The sequence below is a fragment of the Coenobita brevimanus genome, chromosome 15 (genome assembly GCF_032717465.1).
Source record: "Coenobita brevimanus isolate Jiangsu-jjx chromosome 15, ASM3271746v2, whole genome shotgun sequence".
Taxonomy (NCBI): domain Eukaryota; kingdom Metazoa; phylum Arthropoda; class Malacostraca; order Decapoda; family Coenobitidae; genus Coenobita; species Coenobita brevimanus.
In genome coordinates, this window is record NC_136968.1 from 23,205,938 (window position 1) to 23,233,430 (window position 27,493).

Consider the following 27,493-nt stretch of genomic DNA (forward strand, 5'->3'; position numbering starts at 1 on the left):
CGTTCTTTACCCCTGCACAATTGTTTACTCTATACAGGGGTTTTATCCGCCCCTGCGTGGAGTACAACTCTCATGTGTGGGAAGGTTCCCCACATACAGCTCTTCTCAATAGGGTGGAGTCAAAGGCTTTTTGTTTTATTAACTCCCCTTCTCTTACTGACTCCCTTCAACCTCTGTCTCTCTGCCGCACTGTTGCATCTTTATGTCTTTTCTATCGCTACTTTAATGGTCACTGCTCCTCTGAACTGTCTGCATGCATTCCTCCACTTTTACGACGGGCGCATAGCACCCATCGAGCAGCAAACTCTCGTCCCTTTTCTGTCCAACTATAATGCAAGAGTTAACCGTTACTCTCAGTCCTTCATTTATGCAACAGGTCAAACTGTCTCCCTCTGTCTGTATTTCCTGCTGCCTATGATCTCCAGTCTTTCAAACGCAGTGTGTCCAGGCATCTCGAAATGATCGGATCTTGAATTTGGCTCTCTATTGTATTTCGTTTTTCTCTTGGAGGGAACTGTTATTGCGGGCTCATGGCCTTTGGTTCCTTCTTCCTCGCATACAAAAAAGACAACAAATAAAACACCGAAATAAACAGTCAACATAGGAAGTCTCTGCTTTATGTGAGGAGGAAGAGATTTCATTATTTTTGGATTCTGGCTCACTAGTGCATTTAATATTGCAAGATGAGTTAGAAAGAATTTTTAGAAATAGAAGGAAAGTGACGTTTTTGGAAAACTCAGACTTAAATTTATACACAGTGGATGGTAAAGAAATATTAATTATAGACCTTTTCCAGTGACGTCACAGAAATCACGTGATTTTGTTTACGACTCCATACTGGACGGCAAACACCTCGCAGTAACGGCTCTCCACACAGGGTTGTCAGAAGCTGAACTGTCAGATATATGCAGAAATCTGAATCAACGCCACCAAGATCTGTACAGGAACAAGATAAAGTGTTTGGGGCTAGATCCTTACATCATTTCTCGGGAGAAATTCACCAGTTTCATGGATTGGGAACCGAAACCAGATCTCCGATATGGCGATCTCTATCACTATTTTGTAAACACTCCATCAACGTTCACTGGGGCATTCATGGTAAACAGGCATGTAATATTGTATATGCACAATTTAGATAGCTGGAACTAACATATGGTACTTGTAAATCATCTTGCTAATCAGTAAATAAATTATCCCGCCTAATCCCGGCCGATTTTCCACCACTGACCCCCCCCCCCCCAGTCCTGGCAGATTTTGGATATATTTTTTTTTTTTTTCTCAAATCTCCGCATTTGGTGAGAAACGATGGCAAATCACAGAGAAAATGCTTACCTGAGACTAGAAACGGTCAAAACAGATAAGGCATCGCGCACCTGGTACCATATTCTGTAAAGGCGCTCGGCTGCTGTCCCGTTTTCTATGGTTGAGGTACGTATTGGTAATCACTCAGAATTGGTAGATTTTTATTAATTTGGAACAATATAACATGTAGTACAAGAATATATTGGTTTTCACACAAAAATATAGGCAAAAAAGGCATTGTTCCACTGAGTAAGCACAGCAAAATAGCCCAAATCGGTCACATATGATTTGCTATGACTGTTGTTTCAACATACATTTCATTATTTCTATTTACATAATATTTTTCTACTAACATTATACCAGTTTTCACTTTACAGAACTGTTATCATATATTTACAGGACTTACGATTATATTTAGCATAATATTGGTGCATATTTACATAGTAAGCGAACTTGCTGTGACTGTTGTTTCAATTTACACTCTCTTTTTTCAACCTATATAATACTTTTCCACTAACATTACACCCGTTTCCACTTTATAGAACTGTTATCATATATTTACAGGCCTTACAATTATATTTAGCGTAATATTATCGCATATGTACGATGAAAGACAAAAAATCTTCCCACTTCCATCCAAAGATAGTTTACACCTGGCAAAATACAATGAAAATCCAATCTCTACTACTGCATGTTGCAAATGGTTCGATTTTTCTGCTATATGTTCGTCAAACTTTGGGAAGATAGTTGTGTCTTTGTACTTAGTGAGTGAACTCGCTATGACTGTTGTTTCAACTTACACTCTATTTTTCAATTTATATAATACTTTTCCACTAACATTACACCCGTTTCCACTTTATATAATTGTTATCACATATTTACAGGCCTTACTGTTATATTGAGCGTCATATTATCGCATACGTACTATTGCGGCCAGGAGTTGTTAGCCATCCTCACCCAGCCAACCCGTGTATGTGGGTGGTGGGGCTACCTGTAGGACAAGGCAAAATACGGGTTTATGTCGTCCTACTTTTGAGACATACTGTACTGAGTAAGGTTGTGGGTATGTGCGTTGATGGGTGGGTGTGTAGGTGGATGGACGGACTGTGGGAAAACAGGCCTCTGGGTTAGGTCACTAGAGTGAATACGTCCGAGTTGGGAATAGATCAGTGTACGGAAAATCGGTCCACAGGGGATATTATTCTAGAATCATGCTGAAGTATGTATATACATATCCAGTGGGTTACAACAGGTCCGTCGTGTAATACCTCTGTTGGTTAAGAGGTCTGTGTTTCAACTGCACGCATCAGTGGATGATATAACCACGTCGGATAACAGGTTTATGGGGAAAATAAGTTCATTGTGAAAAATATGTCCGTGGGTATACGTCCATGTAGGAAACCTGCATTCATGGAGAGATTCAAGATCGAAGGAAAAATTGGTCCGTGGGGAGAGAATACATCAATGGGGAAAACTAGTTCATGATAAAATAGGTTTACATAGAAAAGTAGGCATCATAAAAAAAAAATAAATAAATAAAGTCATCAAGGAAAATATTGTAGGTCCATGGGGGATTTTGTTCCGAGTGGTGAAAATGTCCATTGATAAAAATATTCACGGGGTGACAATAGGTCTATAGGGGGTCATTCGCCTACTGCATACATACATGGAAATATTTAAAATAAATGGGACTTAAAATATCCAACTTTTAACAGCGACCGTTACCTAGAATTAGGCTTACCACTGCACACCCTGGACCAAACAACCATTAGCCAGACCCTATTACCACATCGTCATCCAGTTATTATATTTCATAATTTACCTTCATTTAGTCATTTAGACATAAAAAGCCAACCGAAACGAAAGGAAAAATCCCTGTTTAACTGTGCTGATCGCCTCATTTCTCGACCTCATTCCTCCAAAATTCACAGGCACCCAGTTCTCTCTCTCTCTCTCTCTCTCTCTCTCTCTCTCTCGGGAACAAATGGATGCTTCGAACTCGTTCACTCTTTGTGTTCGCTGATTCAAGTCTACAGTACAGGAAGTCGTGGAGTGAAATCAAGGAAACATATTTAAGTCACTTTCTTGGGATTCTTTGAGAAAAAATAGTTACTAAATAATAGATGTGACATACTCGTCTTATCAGAGTAAACCTTCAGAGCAGGCTAAATATTACTATTACTTTATCCATTAGTACAGGCCCAAAGCTGAAGGGATATTTGTCGACAGAAATGCACTGAAGGCAACTTCTGTGCTCGTGAATGCGACACTGCCACATACACGGGTTGACTGGGTGAGGATGGTGAACATCTCCTGTCCGCAATAGTAGGCCTACATAGTGAGCGAACTCGCTACGACTTGTTTCATCTTACACTCTGTTTTTCAACTTACACTTTTCCGCTAATATTACACCCGTTTCCACTTTACATAATTGTTACTGTTATGTATAGAGGCAGGAACAATCATACTGGAGGTTAAGAAACCGCAGCTAAGGGCTCCGTTTATTTGTCAACAAACAGCCAACTTGAAAAACCCCCGACAACAACAGAGCATCACCATGCACAACTGCGCGGCACAGACAAAAGAGTAATACATTACACTTGTAATACATTACACTTCTTCACCCCCATAAAATAAAAAGAATGTAGACCTACCTTTTTTCTTTTTTTTTAACACTCCCACCCCTGTCCTAAATGGTTTATGATAAGTTGAAATAAATCAGTGGAAAAAACACACTTGCGTACCAACAAGATCCAACTGTATACATCATAGTGCAATGACCATCAAGCCTAACTTTGTTCCAGGGTATGACTGCCTTTAGTTAACATGCATCTAGTGTATAAATCATATAAAGACTTCACCCAAAGCAGAGTACCTTTTATCCTAGAAAAGAAAGAAAAAATTCTTGCCAAACAAACATTAGTAACTGTATATGCACCCACACGTTTCCTCTTCCAATAGATACACATACCAACATCTCACCCTGTATGCCTATATAAATACATCCCCTACTGGATAAACACACACACACACACACACTCAGTCAGCTGAGGTTTGTTTAGACTACGGCTGCATGGGGTATGTAAGTACATGTTCTCTGTCTTTTTAGTATTGCAAAATGGACACATACTTTAGTAAAGCAAATTTGGAAAAGAAAAGGGATAAAGGTAGAAAGCAAGATGATGATTACCAAGAATTGGTTGAAGTGGAGACGCACAATAGACTGGTTGAACGTGTACACAAACTAGAAATGGCTTTCAAAAATGAAATTGATGAAATAAAGAAGCAGATGCACTTGCAAAAGGAAGAAATAGAAAAACTAGGAAGGGAGGCCAGCAAGAAAGACACAGCCATCAGTGAACTAACAGTGGAATTGAGTACACTTAGGAAGAAAATGAGTGAAATGGCAAGTACAGTAGTCAATCACAAGAGTGTTATGGAAGAGTTCAAAAATGATACAGAGACAATTAGGCAAGTAAGCAGTCTGGTAGACCAAAGCAGTGGTATTGAGGAGAAGATAACACAGGTGAATGAAGCTGTGCAAAGCTACAAGAATGATGTGGAAACCACGTATGCTGAAATGGTGAAAGTTAAGAAAGACTTAGAAACAAGGGTGGAGGAAAAAAGCATTAAACAGGAAGTGAAAAGAATAATCCAAAACAATCCAAAGTTAGTCAGAGATTCAGTAGATATAAACAAATCTATAGTAATCACTGGTATAGAAGAGGAAGAAGTAAAAAACATCACAAGAGACAAAAAGGAGATGGCAAATGTAATGAGCTTACTGAAAGAAGTATCAGGGGAAATCTGTAGTAAAAACATAGAGGAACACAAAGGGTTAGGGAAATAGGGGAAAAACAAGACAAGACCTCTAAAGGTGACTTTCCAGAGTGTAAACACTGTGGAGGAGATACTAAAAAATGCAAAGAATCTTATGGAAAAAGAGGAGTTCAAAAATGTATGGATAAAAAGATGCCTAACACAAGAGGAACTGGAATTACTGAAAGAGAAGAGGGAGGAAGCAAAAACAAAAAATGAGGGAAGATCAGAAGAGGAGAAAAACAAATTTTTTTACAAAGTAATAGGATTGCAGGTACGAAAGTGGTACATGAACAGGATGGAATAAAAGGGTGGAAGGTAGTAAAACCATGTCATGACAAGTATATAAACAAGATGATAAAGTTGATGTACTCAAATGTGGATGGAATGGTATCTAAATTACTAGAGATGAATGATTATGTCAGAGAAAATGAACCACAAATAATATGCCTAACTGAAACAAAATTAACACCAAGGATATCCAGTGACATACTAAACTTAGAGGAATACAATATATGGAGAAGAGACAGAAATGTAAAAAATGGAGGAGGAATTATAATATTAACTAAGAAAAATCTAAAAGTCAATGAAATAAAACTAGATATACCATCACAAGTAGAACTGATTGCAGTAGAGATCGACACATCTGAAGGGAAAGTAATTGTAGTCAATTTGTACATGCCACCCAGATCAAACACATGGGAAAGAGACGAATATGAGGACCTGGCAGGGAATACAATTCAGAGTTTAAGATCATTACTACGTAAATGGAAGAGAAATCGGAAAGAATTATACTAACTGGAGATTTTAATACAAATATAAATTGGAATACTCTAGATACGATTAGCCAAGAAAGCTGTTGGGACCAAAAGCTCCTGCATCTCGTGCAAGAGTTTTTCCTAACGCAACATGTGAGGGAAACCACCAGAAAAAGAGGACTCGATGTACCTTCAGTGCTAGATCTAATATTTACTGGGCAAGAAAATGATATTGACAGTTTATTATATCACCCTCCACTCGGCAAAAGCGATCATGCAGTACTAAATTACAACTTCAGGATAGCATATGACACAGTAAACAGCAATGAAAGTTACAAAAAGAGCCTAAACTATAAAAAAGGAAATTATCAAGCCCTAAAGAAGTATTTCTTAGAAGTTGATTGGGAAAATGAGCTTAGAGGACAAGATTTAAATGCTGTATATAAAAAATTTTGTGAATTTTATGAAATAGGAGTCCAGAAGTACATCCCACAGAACAAAGAAGCAGATAAGAAAATACAGAAATGGTTCAATACAGAATGTAAAAAATCAAAAGAAAGAAGAGATTTGTTGTGCAATAGATACAGAAGACGCAATAGTGAAAGGGCGTATAATAATTACAAACAGGCAAGAAACGATTATACAAGAAAAAGGAGGGAAGCCCAAAAACAGTTTGAGGACGATATAATAAATAAAAGTAGTGATCAATCAAAGCTGTTTTACAGCTACATCAGAAGCAAAACCAAAGTAAAAGATATAATACAATCCATTACGGACGAGGGAATCACTTATACGCAAGAGAAAGATATTTGTGAAGCACTAAATAAGAATTTCCAATTAGTTTTTACAAAAGAAAAAAATTTTGAAATGGACTATATGGAACATGCATGTCCACACTTATTACCAGATATACAAATAGCAGAAAAAGTAATACAGGAGGAGTTAAGTAAATTAGACAGAGGAAAAGCAGGTGGTGATGATGAAATTTCATGTTGGGTACTACGAGAATGTGCAAAGGAGTTAAGTAAACCATTATTTTTAATTTTCAAGAAATCCTTGACTCAAGGTAAACTACCTGATATTTGGAAGAAAGTAAATATTGTCCCCTTATTCAAGAAAGGAAAGAGACAAAATCCACTCAACTACCAACCAGTATCACTGACCAGTGTTGTAAGCAAGGTATTAGAAAAGCTTATAAGAAAAGCTTGGGTAAATCATCTATAAGAACACAGTAAGATAACAGAAAGACAGTTTGGTTTCAGAAAAGGAAAATCATGTGTTACTAATCTGTTGAGCTACTATGACAGAGTAACAAACACAATACAGAAAAGGGAAGGATGGGTGGACAATATCTATTTAGATTTCAAGAAAGCTTTTGACACAGTACCACACCAAAGACTTTTATGGAAACTCTACCATGAAGGAGGAATTCGAGGCAAACTGTTTTGCTGGATGCAAGATTTTCTCACAAAAAGAGAAATGAGAACAGTACTAGGAGGAAACTACTCATCATGGAAAGAAGTGAATAGTGGAGTACCACAGGGTTGTGTGCTGGCACCAATCATGTTTTTAGTGTATATAAAAGATATAAACAGTAACACTGGAAATGAGAGCTATCTGAATATTTTTGCAGATGATGCAAAAATTCAAAGGAGAATTACTAACACAGACTCTTGTAAAGACCTACAAGAAGAATTAAATAAACTTCATGAATGGTGTAATACATGGCAAATGGAATTCAATGTGGACAAGTGTCATGTAATCAAGTTTGGTAAAAGTGGAAAAAGACCTGATTGGGATTATAAGTTAGGAAATAAAACCCTACACACATCAGAAAGAGAGAAGGACCTAGGTGTGATTATCAATAACAAACTATCTCCGGCTGACCACATCAGCGAGAAGGTACGGAACATGTTTACACTGCTTACAAATATGAGAATAGCATTCACATACAAATGTGGGCGATTGTGTGTGAGTATGTGCCAACGCAAGATCGTGCTAAAAGAGCGAGAGAAGAATTCTGGACAAATATAGAAGTGTGCATGGAAAAGTTTGGAAGGAATGAGAGAGTGTTTTTGATTGGTGATATGAATGGTAAAGTTGGGAATGTGAAGGTGGATGGAATAGTTGGTGAGTGGGGTGTGCCTGCTGAGATAGATGAGAATGGGAGTGCGTTAGTGGACATTTGTGCTGGGAGGGGGTTGGTGATAGCCAATACCCTCTTCAGGCATAAAATGATACACAGGTATACATGGCGAGTGATGAGAAGGGTGGGTGGTGAACTGAATGAAAGGAAGGCAATGAATGATTATGTGTGTGAGGATGAAAGGATGCGAAGATGTGTAATGGATGCAAGAGTTTATAGAGGTTGGGGGAGTGGACTTTCTGACCACTACTTGGTGATGGCTAGAATTAGAGTTCAAGTAAGATGGAGGAATAGAAGAAGGAAAAGACATGAGGAAGGAGTAGTTGCAAGGAGAGTGGAAAGGTTACAAGAGGATGAGAAAAAGGCAGACTATAAGAGAGAAGTGGAGGAACGATTGGTTAAATATGAATTGGAGCAGATGGGAGACGTGGAAAGTGTGTGTAGAATATTTACAGACGAAATATGTGCAGCATGTGATGTGGTGTCTGGAAGGAAGAGAAGACGGAGGGGGGTGCAAGGAACTGCATGGTAGACTGAAGAGGTGAAACAGGCTGTGGCACAAAAGAAGAAAGCATACAATGAATGGATGAGAAATAGGGGCGTGGAAGAGGTTGAGAGGCGGAAGAGTGAGTTATATGTAGAAAGAAAGAGAGAGGTGAAAAGATTAGTAAGAAGAGAGTGGATGAGGAATTTGGAAGGAATTTGAGTGTAAAGCGGAGGGACTGTAAGAAAATGTTCTTGAGAGAGGTGAAAAGAGTAAGACAGGGTGGAAGTGAAGTTAGCAAGGGAGTGAAAGATAAAAATGGTAAATTACTAGTGGAGAAGGGAGAAAAAGTGAGCAGATGGAGAGAATACTTTAAGGAATTGTTGAATGTAGAGGATGGAAGTAATGCGAGTATAAGTGGCTGGGGAATGGCTGGGAGAAGGAGGGAGGTGAGAAGACAGGAAGAAATCAGTAGGATAGAAGCTGTGGAAGCAATGAAGAAAGTTAAATCAGGGAAAGTCCCAGGAATTGATGGAGTGTGTGGTGAAATGCTGAAGCATGGGGGAGAGATAGTAGTAGAATGGATGTGGAAGATGTGCAGGTTGGCCTAGGAGGATGGTAGAGTCCTGGAGGATTGGAAGTCAGGTATAATTATTCCCTTGTACAAAAGAAAAGGGGAAAAAGAAGTGTGTGGTAATCATAGGGGCATTTGTCTTCTTAGTATAATAGGAAAAGTGTATGGTAGGATACTTATTGACAGAGTTAGAGAATGAACAAAGGAATTAGTTGGAGAAGAACAGGGAGGCTTTAGGAAGGGAAGTGGTTGTGTAGATCAGATATTCATTCTTAGATCTTTAGTGGAAAAGTTTTTAGAGAAGGGAAAGAAGTTGTATGCGGCTTTCATGGATTTGGAGAAAGCATATGACAGGGTGGATAGACAAGGGTTGAGGAAAGTGTTAAGAATATATGGAGTAGATGGGAAGTTGTTGAATGCTGTGAAGAGTATGTACGATGGTGCGAAGGCTGCAGTGCGTGTGGATGGTGAACTAAGTGATTTTTTCTCTTTGAAGGTTGGGTTGAAACAGGGATGTGTCATGTCTCCATGGTTTGCAAATGATCCTGTGTTGATGAGTGAAGACGAAGGGGAGCTGCAAGGCTTGGTGGATGAGTTTGAGAGAGTGTGTAAGTAACGGAATCTAAAGGTGAATGTAGGGAAGAGTAAAGTGATGGTCTTTGAGGGAGGTGAAGTCAGTGAATGTACAGAGAGGTTGGATGGTGAGGAATTGGAAAATGTGAGTACGTTTAAGTACTTGGGTAGTGTGATGAGTAAGGTTTGAAAGCAGTGATATGAAACAGGGAAGTGAGCATGGAAGTGAAAAAGTTACTACATGACAGTATTGTGATACCAACTCTAACGTACGGAAATGAAGATTGGACGTTGTTGGAAGGACACAAGTCAAGAGTGAGAGCAGTGGAAATGAGTTTTTAAGAGGAGCCTGTGGAGTCACATGGAGAGACAGGCTAACGAATGAGGATATAAAGGAGCGTTGTGGTGCTGATGTGGATGTGATAGGAAGCGTTATGAGGAACACACTGAGGTGGTTTGGCCATGTGGAGAGGGTGGAGGGTGAAAGACTGACGAAGAGAGTGTATGTGAGTGAGGTAGAGGGGGAAAGAGGGAGGGGGAGGCCGAGGATGAGATGGAGGGATGGGGTGGAGAGGTATATGAGAGAGGGGGGTGTGAGTTGCGAGCAGGGCAGTGAAATGGCGGGGGAAAGGGCGACTTGGAGGCCATTTGCTTGTGGCCACCCCGAACGGGATTGAGGCGTCTGGCAATAGATAGATAGATAGATAGATAGAAGACATGCTAAGAAGGATAATAACATCATTCATTAGACCAACCCTGGAATATGCATCAGTAGTCTGGAGTCCTCATCTCAAAAAACACATAGACAAGATAGAAAAGTTCAAAGGGCCGCTACAAAATGGATACCAAGCTTAAGGGACCTAGGCTACGAAGAAAGACTAAATAAACTGAATCTACCAACACTACAGGAGAGAAGGGAAAGAGGTGACATGATAATGCTATATAAGTGCATATCAGGGAAGGAGAAAATAGACATAAATGATTACTTAACATATAGAGAAGCATCAGCAAGAGGACACTGCAAAAAACTGCATAAGAAGAGAGGTGATAAAGACGTATGGAAATTTAGTTTCCCAAACAGAGCAGTTGATCAATGGAATGCATTACCGAATGAAATAGTGTGTGCCAAAACAATTCACAAATTTAAGGATATGTACGATAAATATGGTTTAAGACACGGGACAGTACGAGCTTGACTCATTCATGTAAAGATACAATTAGGTAAGAACAATTAGGTAAGAACACACACACACACACACACACACACACACACACACACACATATATATATATATATATATATATATATATATATATATATATATATATATATATATATATATATATATATATATTACTGTATGTACACACGTACACACACCACATCTTTTCTTGCCAAATTAGTCATTATTAAAACTATTATTCTAAAATATAATCCTTTAATTTCATGGGCCGTTTCTTATTTCTTTATGGTCGTATACATCAGTAGGCCTGCCAATGCGAAGGGGAGAATTGGAAACCCTGTCATCCCTGGCCACCTGCTCCTTACTGGGTACCTGTTCTGGTACTGACATAGGATCTCGGACATTGGTTTCCATTTCTTCTTCCCCTGGTAATCCTGTCCTTACTTCAATTGTTTCCTTTGGTAACAATGGCTTGGGAATATTTTGCATTAAACTCTCACCATTGCTTCTTATTTCCTGCTCCTGGTGTGGCCAAGGCTTGTCAATTTGGATAATCTGATTAATATGCCTCTTCCACACAAGATCACCTACATTTATCAAGTACATATATGGCCCAAGTTCCCTTCTGACCACCCCTTGAGTCCATACTGGCTTTCGTGCCCAACACTCCTGAACCAGTACAGGTTCTCCTACTTTCACATTTCGATTAACCCTCTCCTGTTTGTTTTGCCGTTCCATCCGTTGGGAGAGGTTAGGGCGCACTGCATCCAATCTTGTTCTGAGCGCTCGACCCATTAACTCCGCTGGAGAACGATGAATGGCACTGTGAGGTGTGGTATGGTATGTCAGTAGAAATTCACACAACTTCCTATGTACAGAGATTTTCAGATCTCTCCTTGCTCTCATAGCTGTCTTGAAGGTGCGCACAAATCTTTCTGCCTCTCCGTTAGTGCTGGGATGGAAAGGAGCAGATCAACAGTGTTTAATCCCATTCATCTTTGTGAATTCTTCAAATTCCACAGAGGCAAACTGTGGCACAATTTCCATTACTAGTTCTAATGGTAATCCTTGTTGAGAAAAGACCTGGTGTAAAGCATCAATGGTATTTTCAGATGTGGTGAACTTCATTCTGACCACATACGGCCACTTTGAGTAGGCATCTACCACTACAAAAAACATTTCCCCCATAAAGGGTCCCTCAAAGTCTATGTGGATCCACTGCCATGGTCATGAGGGCCATTTCCATGGGTTATCTGTCACTGCCGGCCTTTCCAGTTGCTGTTCTTGACTATCTTTGCAGCCTCGGACCCGGTCCTCTATGTGTTTGTCTATCTGAGGCCACGAGACATGGTTTCGTGCCAAAGCCTTCATCCTGACAATGCCTGGGTGACATGTGTGGAGTTCTTCTATAAGACTATTCTGGAACTTTGGAGGAATTACTGTCTGGACTCCCCACAACAAGCATCCTTCTTCTACTGTCAGCTCATTTCTCTTTTGATAGTACGGCTGGTACTCTTGTGTCCAGTTTTGCTCCATGGGCCAACCTTGTATCACCCAGCTTTTCATGTGAGCTAAAACGGGATCTGTTCGAGTTTCCTTGCAGATAGCCTTGGCCGTGATGGGCAAGCCATTGATTTGTGCTTTGTTCAATTCTGTGGCCTCCTGCGTCCAACACAGTCGAGGGACTGTCCCTTGCTCCTGATAATTTTTCAGTGGCAGACGAGACAAAGCATCTGCATTCTCCTTCTGCCGATGCTTTACCTCATAGGTATATGCTGCCATTTGTATTGCCCACCTTTGGATCCAGACCACAGCAATGGCCGGGATCCCCTTCTTTGGGCCTAGAATCAGACTCAAAAGCTTATTATCAGTAATCAACGTGAAATGTCGGCCAAAAGATACTGGTAGAATTTGTTAAGCCGAAATATTATTGCTAGGCCTTCTCCCTCTATTTGGGAATAATTCTTCTCGGCCACTGTCAGAGATCTGGATGCGTAGGCTATGGGTTGCTCTCCCTGTGGAGTCTGATGAGAGATCACAGCTCCTAGTCCTATGGGTGATGCATCTACTGCCAGCAACATAGGCTTCTGTGGATCGTAATGTGTCAACACTTAGGGTGATGTTAAAATCTTCCTTATCTGTAGAAATGCCTCATCACACTCTGCACTCCAGTGGAACTCTTTCCCTTTCTGTAGCAGCTGATTTAACCCGTCACGTCCCGAGGTTTTCCGCACCTCCGACATCCCCCAGTCCCGAGGTATTTTCGATTTTTTTTTTTTTTTGGCTAAAACCTTCGCTTTTGGTGAGAAACATCGAAAATTCATAGAGAAATCGCTCACCTGAGGTTTAAAGTGCCCAATCCAGGTAGGAGTTCCTCCTTACCTGAGTGGGTTTTCTAACATGCTGGCACCAAAGAAAACGAGTTCTACGGGAGGGTAACTATTTTATCCACTCATAAACGGTATTTATTTATTTACTTGGTACGAATGTATATGTAGTATGACAGTATATTGGTTTTCAAGCAGTAATAAAGGCATTATAAGCATTGTTTCACTCACTAACTAATCACCATACCTGACCTATTTTTGCCACACTACCTGATCATTATTTCTGGCTGTTTCTTCTTCTAATGCTATGTAAACATTGTCCTCCACATTGTCATCGATTGGGGAATCACTCTGGCCCTGAATAACTTTACTAGCCAGGTCACTGGTAACAGGTCCTTTGCCAAGACAATGGCGTGAGGGGGGGAGGGGGGAGGTTATGCAGTGTAAGGCATTGTCCCTGCTTGGTATCTTGTACAGGAATAGAGGAAGGTGTCCCGTGTATACATACGAAAAATCACGTGCGAAAATTGAAAATTGTGCAAATTAAGTACCTTGCAATTGCACGACGTACTGGTACGTCGCCGGGACTGGCAAATGCAAATCGTGGTGACGTACCCATACGTCGTCGGGACGGGGCGGGTTAAAGGGTAGCATAAAGTGGATATCTGAGGTACATGATTCCCATAGTGGTTAACTAAGCCAAGAAATTACTGCACTTCTGTTCGATTTCCCGGGCGGGGTGCCTGGGCCACAGCCTCCATGGCCTCTGGGTCCATATGGACTCCCTCGTCACCCACCTTGAACCCCAAATAGGTAACACTGGGTACCATGAATTCACACTTTGATTTTTTCAGCTTAAATCCATACCCTTGTAATCTACTCAAGACTGCCTCTAGGTTTGCCAGGTGCTCCTCATCATTCTTACCTGTGATGATTAAATCATCTAAATAGCATCCCACTTTTAAACCTTGCAACACTTTATCCATCACACTTTGAAACATTGCAAGGGCAGCAGACACTCCATAAAGGAGCCATGAGTAAGAGTACAGTCCCAAATGAGTGTTAATGGTGACAAACTTCCTTGAGTTGGGTGACAGTTCAATTTGTTGATAAGCTTGTGACAGATCCAACTTACTAAACTTAACTCCACCATTAAGTTGTTGAAGCAATTCTTCCACTCTAGGCATAGGATGTTCAGGTACTTCAAGGACTTGATTTATGGTGTCCTTGTGGTCCCCACTTATTCTGATGTCACCATTAGCCTTTCTTACAGGTACAATTGGAGCTGCCCAGTCACTATATTCATTTTTTTCCAAAACACCTAACTCCTGCAGCCGTTTCAATTCTTTGGCCACACCATCCTTCACAGCATAAGGCAGTGGTCTAGGCTTGAAAAATTTGGGCCTTGCATTTTCTTTGATCTTAAGTTCTGCCTGAATACATTTAGCTTTTCCCAAACCTTCACTGAAAAGTTCTGGAAATTTATCAAACATGAACTTTGGCACCTGACCACGGATGGCTTGTACTCTAAGTATGCTCTGCCAGTCTAGCTTAATTCTGGATAACCACTCTGTCCAAAAACTCTGGACCCTTGCCTCTCACAATATACAAAGGTAATGTCTGTTTCAGTCCTTCATACTCCACCTCTACCATGCATTTCCCCAATACAGGCACTGGTTCCCCATTAAAAGTTTTCAGTCTTAGGTGAGGCTTACACATGGGTACATTTGGAATTAATGCATTTTTCTTATCCTGAGACATTAAAGATACTGATGCCCCGGTGTCTACTTCCATTTCAACTGGCTGACCATTCAATTTTACTGACACTTTAATTTCTTTGGCAGTAGCACTTTCCTTAAGGCTATTGACACTGAATATAGACATATCTGATTCACATTTGCTTGACACTAAATTAACTTCTTCCTGCTCACTGGATGTACTGTCAGTATCTTCACACACTTTCTTAACTCCTTTCTTACTGTACTTCTTTGGCTTTTTATACCCTATTTCACCGTCCTGTCCTTCTGGCTGCACGCCACTGCGGGACTGTGTACTCAACTTTGTTCTTGGTGACTAGGTTTGACGGCACATTTTGCCTACATGGCCCTTGCGACCACACGTGAAACACAGCTTTTCTCTAAAGAAACAATCATCTGGCTCATGGGATGTTCCTCCGCACTGATAACACCCTTTTCTTACCTTGGGGCCTCGGTGGTCTTTCACCTTGTTTACCTGCTGCTTGCTGGCACCCTGAATTTCCTCAACCTGCTGCACCGCTGACTCATGACTCATAGCAACATGGTAAGCTTTATCTAAGGCAAATTGTGTTTCATTGAGTAATTTTTTTTGCACGGCCGTGTCGAGTAACCCAATCACAAACATATCTCTCAGGGCATCATTGAGGAAATCCCCAAACTGATACTTTTCTGCTAACTGACGTAATTCAGCTAAATACTGACTCACTGACTGTCCAGCCTTCTCTCTCACCGTTCAGAACCGATAACGTTCAGCTATAACCACTGGTTTCGGTGACAGATGATACTGCAGTACTTGCCGGAGTTCCTCGTAAGTCTTCTCTGTCAGTTTCTGGGGCGCCAGTAAAGTCTTCAGTAACCCATAAGTCTTGCCCCCAATCACACTCAGGAACACTGCTCTCCTCCTTTTCTCCATCTCGGTGTCCTTGATATTATTGGCGAGGAAGTACTGTTCTAAGCTTTCACAATACTCCTCCCAGTCCTCCCCTGCTGTAAACTCAGCAATGCTGCCGATGACTGCCATTATCTCGATCTCTTCTGTTTGTCGCGATACTAATTGGCTTCCACTGCTTCCTGGATTCTTAGAGCATCGATCCTTGTCACCATTTGTTATGTACAGAGGCAGGAACAATCATACTGGAGGTTAAGAAACCACGGCTATGGGCTCCATTTATTTGTCAACAGACAGCCAACTTGAAAAACCCCCAACAACAACAAAGCATCACCATGCGCAACTGCACGTCACAGACAATATAGTAATACATTACACTTGTAATGCAATACAGTTATCACATACTTACAGGCCTTACTATTATATTGAGAGTCATATTATCGCATATGTACAAGCCTTACTTATACAGTGAGCGTCCTATTATCGGAAGCACATAGAGTATCAGTAATGTAACAAGGCGTAATATTCCTTGTCAGGGTGGGGAGGAGAGCGTGATGGGGGAGATTGGGGAGGTTGAGAGCGGCGTCCCTCCCCACTCGCGCTCCTCTTCCCTCTCTCTGTTCCTTTCCCCTTTCCCTTCCTTTTCCGTCCTTTCCCCACATCATGGGGCTGTGGGGAGGAAGTAGGGGAATACTGCGGGGCAAATGATATGCTGGAGAGTGGCTCCTTCTCACCTGCCTGCTGCCCACATACACCATGCACTAGCACTGCCTCCCTCCCACCACCACTTTCCCTTTCACCGCTCACTCCCGCCACACCACTTTCCCTTTCATCCCTCACTCCCTTCACACCACTCAGGCCTTCCCCAGACAACACAGAAGGACCATACCGTATATACCTTCTCACCGCACCTTACCTGAGTATACGTACAAAAATCATACGTGAAATTTGAAAAATGTGCAAATGACAGCCCTTGCAATTGCAAAATGTATGGATACATCATCGGGTGTCACCATGACATAACTTGGGAACGTATCCATACATCGTCAGGACGCCTCGGGTTATTGATGTGGGGCCAATGGGGGAGGAACTGTATACTTTGACTAATCGAGTAGTTATTGAATAGAATAGGTTTCCCAGTAAGGTACCTTAGTTGCTGCCCTCTATTTAGAAAGTTTTAAGCATAGGCTAGATAAGTGTATGACAGGTATGGGTTGCATACAGAAGTTGTCATTCTTGTAGTCACACTCCTATGAGAGCTGCCTAGCATGGGTCTGTATGGGCTATTGTAAGGAGGGTAAATTGATCACACTTATGGGAGCTCTCTAGCATGGGACTATTGGCCTACTGCAGTTAACCTCATTTCTTAATCTTCAAGTTAGGACCTAAGTTAGGTTAGGTTAGGTTGGCTGGGTTAGCTTGGTTTGGAAAAAAAAAAAAAAAGTAATTTCCAACAGAAATGAATATCAGATTCAGATTAATCACACTATAAAACATTAACAAATGAAAATTTTAAGCTTCATGGTGAGTTGTGTGTAATTCTGGATATTTACCAAAAATTTACTTATTATCGAAATTTCAGTAATTATAGGCCTAGATACATACATGCAGCCTAAAATACTGTATGTTTAAAGTAATTTTACATAAAATGCATAACTGATAGTTATGCAAAAACTGTCAAAATTACTCTTGAAGTTAACTTTTACATTAGCCTACAACTGAAACATACCGGTAAGGTAATTTATTTCATGCTGATGAGTACCACAACATAAAACCAAAAGACTTCAAAAATATAGTTTTAATGATTTTACATTTTATATTAACAAAAAAAATCTTAGCAGCTACATACCTGGTAAAAGGTAAATATACGAAGCTGTTGATGTAAGTACATTATTTATCCTCTTATTAACCCTCTCGTTGTTGATGACGTGTTGCGAGTCTTTTGGGCCTTTCCGCGACTATCTGCGATGACGCGTTTTACGTCCTCAAATCACAAAAACTTACGTCAAAGTAAAAGTTTTCAGCCGATCTGTGTCATTTTTGGAAGTGTCCTAGTTCCCGTGCCTCTCGCCAAAAGTAATGACTTGGCAACCTTGAGGCCCGAGACGCACGGCAGCACAGGGGAGTTGATTAGTAACATATCAGCTGTCAGGCAGGAAGGTAGCGTGCAGCTGGGGATTTAAATTTTACTCTCTACCCCCTCCCGGGACTCGCATCATATTTCACTGTACCAATAGTGCTTGTGTGTCATTTTTGGGCACTATTGTGATTAGATTTTATGTTTGTAATAGGGAATTAGGTTTTGGTGAATCAATCATGCCTGTTATTCTACCGTTGGCCCAACGAAGATACTGGTAAGGCTACCCTGTTTATCGGCGTTTCCCAGCAACTACGCTGCCTCTTCTCTGCACCCAATGTGAGTATTCAACATTTGAATAACAGTGATAGTGATGCAGGTGAATGCAGTGTGCAACAGCGAGTGAGGAAAGACATGGTGAAACATTTAGCTTAGCTGAGGGAGGCGGGAAACCGCTTGACAACACCGCATTGTCAAGAACGGAATATTTTCCAAGGTGTGGATGAAGTCCTTGTTTTATGCTGATATATGGTGGATAGTGTTATTGTGCAGTAGATAGGAGTATAGTGCAATGAGTGTACGTGATGAAATAATGGCTAGGGCAGGAGTCAGTTTCGCATTACAGCCAGGGCAAGCCATTGTGAGTAGAGGAAATACAGTAGGTTTTTATAGGAATATTTGCTTTTATCATATTGATTGTTATATTTATTCCATATGCTTTCTGTGTGCAATAAAGCATGAGTGTTATTGGCAGGTTTATCGTATGCTTGTGTAAATGAATGTAAACACTTCACCACACGATCATCAAAAAATATCGTCTGCAAAACCTTAGGTATCGCAGATGTGACATACAGGGCATGATCAGGAACTGTTGTGGTGAAAATATAATGTATGTTTCATAAAATGATGGATTTCATTATGTGTATTGTGATAATATCATAAACACTGCAGCGTCTTCTCTGCTACACCTTATGGGACAGGTAAGTGTCACGTATATCTCTTTTGGTGAAATGTACTGTGTTTCCTATGTATTGATAAACTGGGCTATGTTTTATGTGAAAAGAAAGTGAAAAAGTGATGCATGTCCTCGTAAGGAATAGCAGGTTTTGTTCACCTGAGTTAGCACAAAGGTAGCGAAATGCAACGCGAGGTTAGGTACAAGTGCATTTATATTTTATTATTGAAATATAATCTGTTTCCTATAAAGAGATATATTTGGTTATGTATTTATGGGAGAAATAGGTGAGTCACCCACGTGCTCGTAAGGAAGGGAGCGGCTCGTACACGTGAGTCATCACAAAGGTAGTGAAATGCGGCGCGAGATACGTAAAATGCGGTGGTGTAATATACTGTGTATCTCATGAAATGATATATTTGGTTCTGTGTAATGTGAAAAGAAAGTGAAAGTGAACCATGTACTCCTCTGGAAATCATCTGATAAAAAAAAAGCCTATTGCTCTCACTGAAAATTCGCCACAAAATCTCTCCGATTATAAAAGTTGTACTCGGTCGAACCAGAGTTTTTACTTTATCGCTTATTACTCGAAGATCATACCTCGTATCAAACTGGGACACCCGGCATTCGAAAGCTAATAAAATTCTCTTTCGTTTGATGGTATAACATGTAGAGACTGATTCGTAAACATTCGACTTATGATGTTGGGAAGTGAAATCGGCGTCACGAATGTTTATTCTCAGCTTCCTAACTTCTGTATAGTGTGTTTTTTGTTTTTGTTTTTTTTTTGCTTATCGTGTAGAACAAACATCGGCGAGTACCATATGTGGCTTTGATGGGAAAATAAATATTTTTGGGTGGTGAAAATAAGCCGAGAATACACATTATCGGAGCGTGCGGTCGCGGGGGGGGGGGGGGAGATTGTCACACACGCGGAAACTTAAAAACTTATGTGAGAGCGAGGGGGTTAAAGTATTTTTGTACTAAGTGAAAAATGTATATTCAACTGGAGCATGTACCTGTATATATTGACAGTTTTGCTTTCTGTGGAGCAACATTCATTTCTAAATAAAATAGAGAATTATAAATAGTAGTACTAGTAATTATGCTTCAGTTGTAATTGAAACACTGTTTAGCACACAGGCTCACAGTGGTATATAACAGTTTTATACTGAAGTCTTGATCAGTGTTCTGTACTGCACTATTATTAAAATCATCCACCATGACACAAATATCATTTTCAAATGACACACTGAAAAATATTGAAAATATATATATATATATATATATATATATATATATATATATATATATATATATATATATATATATATATATATATATATATATATATATAAGCTTTAACCTAACTTAACCTAGCCAACTTACCTAACCTAACCTAACTTTAAGTATGACCTAACCTGTAATTAAATCAGTTTTACTTATGTATCTAACATTCTTGACCATCACTGCTATGTCTGATTTGGTTTGGGTGAAACTGGAATAATAACAAAACAAGGCCTGTGACATGGACCCTCTCCCTCTTTTCCCACACACACGTGGCCGTGTGAGTCTTTTGCTTTGTGACATTAACATAATTAGGATATCCCATGACACCTACAACTGCTATTATGCCAGTATCTGCTCACAAATCATCGGCTCACCTGATATGAAATGCTTGCTACAGAGGCGGAAGTAGGCCATCGGCTGCCAATGCTTCCTCTTCACGGAACTATTCACTTCTGTCGCCTTTCCTCATTAGCTAGAAACCGGTAGAAGTGTACTCCACTTGCGGTTTTCTGCCTTGCCTTACAGCCGACGGCACAACAGTGGAATATCATTGTGGATTCTGCAATTATCTCTCTAAACGTCCGACATTTTGCCGCCCAATATGGCACCATAAACAAAAGTCTCATGACCCGTGACGTCACGGGAAAAAGATCTATTGGTATGATAGAGTAAAAAACATGAAATTCACGGAGACCACAAAAGCATTCACTACCACATTTTATGTAGTAGAAAAATTGTCAATCAGAGGAGTTATGTTGCTTGGACTAAACACAATGAGAACACACAACATAATAATGATGCCACATGTCAATGGAATTCATTATGACAGTGAATTCATAGAGGAAATTTCACCTCCTGATAATACAACCAGCAATTATAGGAAAACTAGCGTCACAAGAACGATTACACACAAAACCAAAATGGGGGAGTCCGACGTACAACTTCTCAAAGAAAACGGGCGCGTAGACCAGATGTCATAGCCCAAGCCCCACTCCTCACTCATTCACAATGCAACCGTGACTCACCCACTCACTCAGCCAGCATTAATTACGATATAAATTTACCACCAAAATCATTCATGCAAGTTACGATTAAGAGTAAATTGAGAAATTGTAATGTCATTGCATAAGTGGCCTTTTGATAGAAAGCACCCTGTGCTGGATGAATGACAAGGGTGAGACTAATGTCATTTTAGCAAAACACCATGAATGGAGATGTGAAGATTAAGAAAGGAACCTGTATTTGTACAGTAGGTTAGATATTTGCCCAACTCCCATATGCGAAGTGACAGTAGCGGGAGCATCGAGCAGAGTAAACTCGTCAGACAGAGAGTGCATAAAACGAGAATTTGATTCACTCAGGTCAATTCAACGAAGAAAACGATCTCTTATATCTATCAGAGAAGCACTGACAAACGTTAGCATTACCTGGAGAACAGTTAGGATGTACTAACCTAATTACACACAAGATTAACATACACCTGGACACACAACCAATATGTATACCGGCTTATAAGGTCGTGCATTCACAACGCACCCTGGCAAATCAATATGTTGAGGAAATGATAAAACTAGGCATTATTGAACCATCTGTCTCCCCTTGGAATGCCCCACGATTTTTCGTGCCCAAACGAAACGGAGAAATGAGTGCAGTAGTAAATTACCGTAAGTTAAATCAGCACACAATCCCTGACCGGTTTCCTATGCCATTGTTAAGCGACATCTTACAAAACACTGGACCAGAAAATAATGTATTTTCCACAATCGGATTGCTCAACTGCTATTACCAAATTAGCCTCGAGCAAGAATCACGCAAATACACTGCTTTTTTGACGAATACAGGGCATTAAAAATATAAACGAATGCCAATGGGACTGAAGACAGCAACAGGCACTTTCCAAAGATTGATGAATTACGTATTGTCTGGAATGCTGGGAAAAGGAATATTTGTTTATCTAGATAACATTATTATAGCTACTGCAACTATAGACGAACATCTATAGAAACTAGACAGCTCCAACAAAAGCTTGCTGATGCTGGCTTAACCCGCCCCGTCCCGTCGATGTATGGGTACGTTGCAACGATTTGCATTTGCCAGTCCCAGCGATGTACCGGTACGTCGTGCAATTGCAATTTGCATAATTTCGACAATTTTCAAAATTCGCGCTTGATTTGCGGTACGTACCCTTGCATGACCTTCCCCTACCTGCCACCAGGCGGGGACACTCGGCGACCCCGCGCGACCCGCGCTAGCCCACCACTCGTCCACTCACCTGGTAGCCACGGTCCTGCTCAGACATGGCTAAGAGAGGTCTCTCAGACAGCAAAATTCAAGTCGCCCTGGACACCTTTACCGGCGACAGTGATTCCCTACTGGACGACGAGGATATGGACAAGGATTATGTGCAGCCAGAGGAGGAAGAAACCACCAGCAGTGACGAAGAAGTTCCGTCTCCCAGGAAGCGGCAGTACGTGACTTACCGTGCTGCTAGAGAGGGGCAGGAGGCAAAGAAGGCACGTGCAATATCCTATCCCTGTCCCCAGCGTGATTTGGAACCAGAATTCGAGGACGAGGATGAGGATGATGACGGAGCCGTGGGACGTGCTGCCACATGGTATGGACGGGAGGTGATTACACATCGTGGCCCAGAGCGCACACCACGTCGTATGAGCAGGTATGGGCCTAGCATTTTGTTTGGGGAGCTGGGAAGTCAAGTGGAGGGAGTGGGGAGTGAAAGGGAAAGTCCAGGGAGGATTATGGAAAGTGAGAGTGACGTGAGTGAGTCATTGCTCTCCCTACATAGTGTGAGGCGGCGTAGTGGATCACGTGAGCCAGTGCGGGTGCATTCCTTATCACGTGGGGTTGTGAGGGAGGGGGAAGGTGGGGAGGAACCACTCCAAAGCACGTCTTATGCTCCCCAATATCCCCTAACACGTGGTCGAGCTAGGTTGCGTGAGAGAGCACGTGGTGTTGTAATGGAGGGGGAAGGTGGGGAGGAACCGCTTCCCAGCATGTCTTATGCTCCCCAATATCCCCTAACACGTGGTTGAGCTAGGTTGCGTGAGAAAGCACGTGGTGTTGTAATGGAGGGGGAAGGTGGGGAGGAACCACTCCCCAGCACGTCTTCTGCTCCCCAATATTCCCCTATTTCATCCCCACAGCCCCCTAATGTTCCTCAAGGCCGTAAGGGTAAGGGAAAGGGAAAGGGTATAAAGGCAGAGGGAAGAGGAGTGACAGTGGGGAAGCCCTCCGCACTCCTTCTCCCCCACCTCCCCAACCAGGATCTCCTCCCCACCCAGACGAAGGCGGTGATGGGGCTAATGGGGACGAGGGATTTGTGTCGTGGGATTGGGAGGATGGGAGTGATTTTTCTCCCCTCATTCACCCCTTCACTGAGCAGGGGCGATCTGACTGCATTGCTCCAGGAATTCACCGTAATTCCACCAGGTTGGATTTTTTCCACCTGTTTTTCAGTGAGGCATTTGTTGATCAGATTGTATACCAAACAAACCTGTTTGCAAGTGCCCAGCGCCTAGAGAGTGAAAGATTGGGAACAAGGAGTAGGCATTCTATGATCTATGATTACCCTGTCTCCCTTCCAGAAATGTTCTTATTTTTTGCCCTGGTCCTTTTGATGGATATTATAAGAAAGAATAGAATTCCTGCTTACTGGACTAAGGACCCTGTTATGTTTACCCCCATATTTGGTCAAGTGATGAGCCGTAATCGGTTTCAACAAATTCTAAGTCGCCTCCATTTCTATGATGCTAATGACCCTGCAAATGCAAACAACACTGACAAAATGAGGCGAATTAAGTTGGTCTTTGATCACCTCAGGCAAACCTTTCGTTCCTCATTCTATCCCTATAGAGACCTCGTCATAGACGAGAGTCTCGTGTTGTGGAGAGGCAATATTTCATTCAGACAGTATATACCCAGCAAAAGGCACCGTTTTGGATTCAAGATCTTTGTTATGTGCGACTGTAGGACTGCATAAGTGCAAGACATAGTCTTGTACACCGGTGCACAGACAGACATAATAGAAGATCGAAGTATTGGATTGTCGGGAGCAGAGGTAAAGACGATGATAGAAGACTACCTTCATCGTGGTCACGTTCTCTACCTCGACAACTGGTACACTAGCCCTCTTCTCGCTCGTTATCTTCACACACATGAAACGGGAGTCTGTGGAACCGTAAAGGTGAACCGGCGTCACATGGCCAAGGTAGGGCGGAAACTTGCAAGGAATGAGGTTGTCTTCTTCAAAACCAACAACATCCTTGCAACAATGTGGAACCACAACAGGGAAGTAAGCCTCTTGTCCACGGTTCACCGCCCCTTGATGCACCGTACTGATTCAGTAGATTACCGTAGCGAGAGCAGGCGTCGTGTTTGGAAACCTGTGTGTGTTATGGATTACAATATAAACATGCGCCTCGTGGACCAGTCAGACCCCATGATATCGATGGTAGAGTGTGCCAGGACCACGATGAAGTGGTATAAAAAACTGTTCTTTCACTTGCTAGATATCACTGCTCTGAATTGCCACCACCTTCACGCCATGACCACAGGAGTTCAGGAAACATTTGAAGGGTTTGTGAGGGAGCTCACAAGAGAAATCTTTGCAAAGTATGCTGTTGAAAGGCCCCAACATCGCACCCGCACTGCCCATATTGCCCAAACTCCCCAGAGAATATCCGGCCGCCATTTCCCCACTCCTATCCCTCCCCAGCCAAACAGACCTAGGCCCCAACGCAGGTGTCACGTGTGCAGTAATTCTCAGGTGAGACTCACGACACAGAGGAAGGACACCCGCTATGAGTGCGTGCAGTGTGACGTGGGTCTCTGTATTCACCCATGTTTTAGCGAATATCACACGTTGATGCAATTTTAGTATGGTGTGAATGCGAAAGGACGCTGAAATTATGAGGTAAATGCGACAGACAGAGGCTCAGTGAAATTATCAGTCATGTTGATCTCCAAATATTAGTATAAAGTGCAAACGGGTAGAACATAAGTGAAAACATTGTATGTAAGTATATGAATCTGCCCTAAGTTGAAACTTACATAGCGAGGGTTTTATGATGCGATATTCTGTCGCTCAGTGCAGTAAATACGGCCCGTAATTATATAATTATTATTATGGGAAATTCTTACGGGTGTAATATAAGTTTAAATTATTGTAAGCGATGATATATTTTCTAAGTCAAATATTCATAGCGTGTGTATAGAGATGCGATTTCCTGACGCTCAGTTGAATGAATAAGGCACGTATTAGTCAAAATAAAAGTCAGCAAGTGATAAAGTGAATAATTAGTATATAAGTGTGTGAGTGAATTAGTATATAAGTGTGTGAGTATTATGTTCGTCGAAACATTCTTTGCGAGGGTATTTTCAGGCGATATTCTCACGCTCACTTGAATAAATAATGGCAGTAAGTATGTACAGTGCATTATAGGGGTGTAAACGTGTGTAATGTAAGTGGGAAATTATAACTGGAGTGAATAAGTAAAGTAGATGATGAAACACGAGTGTTTGAGATCGTGGTTGCTACGTGAATATGCGCTAGCATATCGCTAAATGCCCTCGTAATGAATGATAATAATTGAAAACCTTTACAGTGGTGGAGGAAAGGTTCTATGTAAAGGGGAAAATAATTGGAAAGTGATAAAACAATTTGGTATGTTGAAATACGAGTCATAGCGAGTGTGCTTACTAAGCTGATGTGCGCTAGACTTATGCTGCATGTATAATGAATGAAAACATCTGAAAACACTTACACACAGTTGTAATTGGTAAATTGTCATTGAAACAGAAGTATACAAGTAGAAAAAATGATGTGTTGACTGATACAAGAAACTTAGCATATAGCATGTTACGACTCGGACCAAACTCGCTATGCTCGCGCGATGGTACAATGCTTATTTTTCATATATATGTGTCTGAAATCCATTATATTGTTACTGTTATTGTTTATTAGTTCAAATATAGAGGTGTTGTGTGTTGTTTCTCCCATTATTCCTTACCATAGAAAACGTAAACGCATATCCAGCCCATTAGAGAACACCATACCTGCGGGGGGGAACCGCACCTGTACAGACCACTTATAGACCACGGGAACCACTCTCTTTGTGATTTTCCTTCGTTTCTCGACCTAAGCAGAAGTTTTAGCAAAAAAAAATTTTTCCCAAAAAGGCTTGGGACTGGGGGATGTCATAGGTGCGGAAAACCTCGGGACGTGACGGGTTAAATAATATGCTGTCTAAATGCAAATTTTGCTTTAAGAAAATAAAATTCTTAGCCACAGACAAGATGCCCAAGGTATTCACACGTCTGAGGACAAAATACAGGCTGTACGGGATTTCCCAGAACCAACAAATATAGACGAAGTAAGACAGTTTGGGGGGCTAGCATGATATTGCCGACCCTTCATTTACCACTTCTCTCATATATCACAACCGCTATTCATTCTACTAAAAAAGGATGCTGTATTCCAGTGGGAAGAGGAACAAAAACTAGCATTTAATGAACTAAAAGATAAACTTACATGTGCATCTTGCTTGGCCTATCCTAACTTCACAAAACCGTTCATAATTTGCACAGATGCCTCTCTCCAAGGTTTAGGTGCTGTATTGAAGCAAGAGGATAAACGAGACAAATACCCCATTGCTTTTGCCAATGGACAAATAAAAGGAGCAGAGAAATATTACTGTACAACAGACTTAGAAGCCCTAGCGGTAATATTTGCTCTACAGAATTTCGTGACCTCGTGTACGGATACGAAATTCATCTATACACAGACCAAAGCCTCTCGTGGGCATGTTCCAAGAAAAACTCCTCTCTGGGAGGACAGCACGATAGAAATGTAAAATCCAGAATTAGAATGTAAACATTCACTACATAAAAGGTAAAGTAAATGTAGCTGCGGATGCCTTATCACGAAATCCGTTAGCCAATGTTGCTACAAGGAGTCCACGGGAATCACTCTCCAGCAATGATGAAACAATACCCACAAACCAAGAATTTTCACAGGCACAAAGACAGGATCCTGTATGGTCTAAAGTAATATAGCATCTAGAGTCAGGCGATGATGTATCATTACCCAAGTTACATGTACCACTTAAACAATTCACATTGGTAAACAATGCCTTATATAGGGTAAATCCAGGACAAACTAATCATAGAAAAAATATTAGGCAGTTAATTATTCCTAATAAAATGATACCTCACATTTTAAGGGTAATACACGATAGTCCACATGCAGGGCATCGTGGCAAGGACAGGACAGTCAGGCAGACCCGGATGCCATAATATTAGCCAACGTTATGCAAAGACATACATAATCACATAGACAGATG